This window comes from Otolemur garnettii, unplaced genomic scaffold (genome assembly GCF_000181295.1).
Source record: "Otolemur garnettii isolate 467f Iridium unplaced genomic scaffold, OtoGar3 scaffold00159, whole genome shotgun sequence".
NCBI lineage: Eukaryota > Metazoa > Chordata > Mammalia > Primates > Galagidae > Otolemur > Otolemur garnettii.
Window position 1 is genome coordinate 911,752 of NW_003852554.1, and position 3,304 is coordinate 915,055.

General features: G+C 42.3%; 1 protein-coding gene across 1 annotated transcript in view; it reads left to right on the plus strand.

Annotated features, from left to right (window-relative positions):
- Positions 1-3,304, plus strand: part of RAB3B (RAB3B, member RAS oncogene family) — a 56,952-nt gene that overhangs the window by 35,983 nt on the left and 17,665 nt on the right. The window lies entirely within an intron of this gene.

A 3,304-nucleotide genomic window follows, 5' to 3' on the forward strand; every position in this document is an offset into this window, starting at 1 on the left:
TAATCCCCTTCCTCAAAGTCTTAACAGGTAATGTTCATACCTCATAGCTTTCAGCATAGCTTTCTGGCTTCATCACCTACCCATTTCCCGTTTCCTACCATTCCTTAATTTACTCTGAGTACTCACTATCAAAAACTCTCACTTCTGCCAGAATACCTGTCCTTCCTCTTTCTGCTTGGAAAACTTTTCCCTAAAAACATTGTTCTCCTTATGTCACCAAATAAGCACCTCTTCAGGTGATGCTCCTGGGCTCGGTGCAGATTCCACCATGGGAATCAGTGTGCTACCACGGTTTTTTGGTTCTCCTCCGGGGCATATTACAGTGTTGTGCTTTTTTACTCCTTGGAAGTTGGCTGTGTGACTTGCATTGGCTGGTAAAATGGGAAACGTGAACGTTTTAAGAGCGAGTGTAATTCTTTCCCTCTGTTAACTGCTCTGTTAGTCTTTCTCCTGGAACAAGGAATCTGAAAAGCAAAGTACTTAGTCAACCCTTAATGGACATATGACAGAAATGAAAATAAAACCTTGTTGCTTAAGCTGCTGAGATTTAGGGATTGCTTGTCACTGAAGAACCTGGCCTATTCTAACGGATACACTATCTCTGCTTTGATGTTTCCAGACCTGTCCTAAACCGCGATGTTGCTGCCTTACTTGAACTTGTGTGCCACTTTTTCTGTGTTCTACTTATCTAGTTCTGATAACATATTGCCTCATATCGCTAATTAGCAGTTTGCTGTTATGCCTTAGCCACCTCCACAACTCTACTGAGGCTTCCCGAGGGCAGAAATGTGCTCATTCCATTTTTATGTCACACAAAATATATTATAATGGTGTAGGATTCAGATTTGTTTTGAATGAGCCTTAGTTTCCTCATCTCTAAGATGAGAGTAATAACATATACTCTACAGATTTTTCTAAAGTTTGTGGATAATGAGTACAATGTTTGTGGATAATGGGTACAATGTTTGTGGATAATGGATACAATGTATCGTTCTCATTATTCACTTTTATTATCATTATAAATGGTGTTCAGTAGATACTTGTGAATAAATCAATCTTCCATGGATTGAGGTAGCAGGCATCCTCAAACTACGGCCTGCGGGCCACATGCGGCCTGCCTAGGACATTTATCCAGCCTGCTGGGTGTTTTTGCTGCCACTGCCTGCCCTGCTTAGTAGTCAACTCATCCCAGGGCCCACAGGGCCCTACAACGGTCTGAGGGACAGTGAACTGGCTCCCTGTTTAAAAAGTTTGAGGACCCCTGAGGTGTAGCATTAGACTTGGAATCAGAAGTTCTGGATTTAAGGCCTAGCTTTGGGGCCAGGCATGGTGACTTGCACTTGTAATCCTAGCACTCTGGGAGGCCAAGGAAGGTGGATTCCTTGAGCTCAGGAGTTTGAGACCAGCCTGAGCTAGTGTAAGACCCATCTTTACTTAAAAATAGAAAAACTAGGCGGGCATCATGGCAGGTACTTGTAGTCTCAGATACTCGGTTGGCTGAGGCAAGAGGATCACCTGAGCCCAAGAATTTGAGGTTGTTATGAGCTATGACACCATAGCACTTTACCCAGGGCAACAGAGTGAGATTCTGCCTCTAAATAAATAAAATAAGAGGCCTTGCTTTTTTCTTTTTTTTTTAAAGAGACAGAGTCTGTCTTTGTCGCCCTCTGTAGAATACTGTGGTATCACAGCTCACAGCAACCTCCAGCTCTTGGGCTTAATCAATTCTCTTGCCTCAGCCTCCCCAGTAGCTGGGACTACAGGTATCTGCCACAACACCCGGCTATTTTTTGTTGCAGTTTGGCCGGGGCCAGGTTTGAACCTGCCACCCTTGGTATATGGGGCTGGCACCCTACTCACTGGGCCACAGGTGCCGCCCAAGAGGCCTTGCTTTTGTCACCGGCTTTGTGACCTTGGAAAAGTCACTTACCCTTTCTGCATTTTTTGCATTCTTAACTATAAGAAGTGGTAAGGCTTTAGAGGGATTTTATAAAGCTTAAATGAGATAGTATGTGAGGAAACAAGCATCACACTGAAACTGTAATGACACAGAGAAGATTGGTCTTCACATACAGACCCGTGGACATCTGTGAAGCACCCAGTGTGCGCCAGCTCACTTTCTTACATGTTTGCCTTTCCAACTACGCTGTCAGCTCTTTGAGATGATGAATTGTCTTGTCATTTTTTTTTTTAAAGTTTAAATGTTAGTTTGCTTTTCCTTGGACAAGAGTAATACATGCCCATTGTAGAGAAATAAAAACATACAACAAAAATAAAAAGCCCAGAAAAATTCTTATCTCTTTCTCAATGATCTCTATTAACTTTTTTTTTTTTTTTTTTGAGACAGAGTCTCACTCTGTGTTATGCCCTGGGTAGAGTGCTATGGCATCATCGTAGCTCACTGCAACCTCAAACTCCTGGGTTTAAGTGATCCTCTTGCCTCAGCCTCCCAAGTAGCTTGGGCTACAGGTGCCTGTCACCATGGCTGGCTGGTTTTTCCATTTTTATTTATTTTTACTTATTTTTTTCTTGAGATAGAGTCTCACTATGTCACCCTCAGTAGAGTGCTGTAGCATCACAGCTCACAGCAACCTCAACCTCTCAGGCTTAAGTGATTCTCTTGCCTCAGCCTCCCAAGTAGCTGGGACTACAGGTGCCTGCCACAAGGCCCAGCTCTTTTTTGGTTGCAGTTGTCATTATTGTTTTAGCAGGCCCAGGCCAGGTTTGAACCTACCAGCCTCAGTATATGTGGCTGGCACCCTACCTACTGAGCCACAGGTGCCACCAGTTTTTCCATTTTTAGCAGTGCAAGGTCTTGCTCTTGCTTAGGCTGGTCTGGAACTCCTGAGCTCAGGCAGTCCACCTGCCTAAGCCTACCAAAGTGCTAGAATTCCAGGAATGAACCACCGTAGCAGGTCTTATCTCTATGAACCTTTTGATGTGTTTTTTTTCCAGTTTTCTTCTGTACATATATAGTTATAAAACAGATACTACATCACACATGCATTGTCTGATGTCATTAAATATTCTTACATATATATACTCACATAACAATTATTGCATTTTAATCATTCTCCAGTTGTGGAATAGGTAAGTTGGTAATGCTTTCTATTATCTAAATAAAGCTGTAACAAACATTTTTATGCATATGTATTTGTCTGATTGTCTATTTCTGTTGGAAAAAATTTTAGAAGGAACATTTCTTGGTTAAACAGTATGCTCTTGAAACTCCTAAATTGTTTTCCAGAAAGGTTAAATCAAGTTCCACTCCCAAGCAAGGTGAGAGGTTATACATCTCACTGAA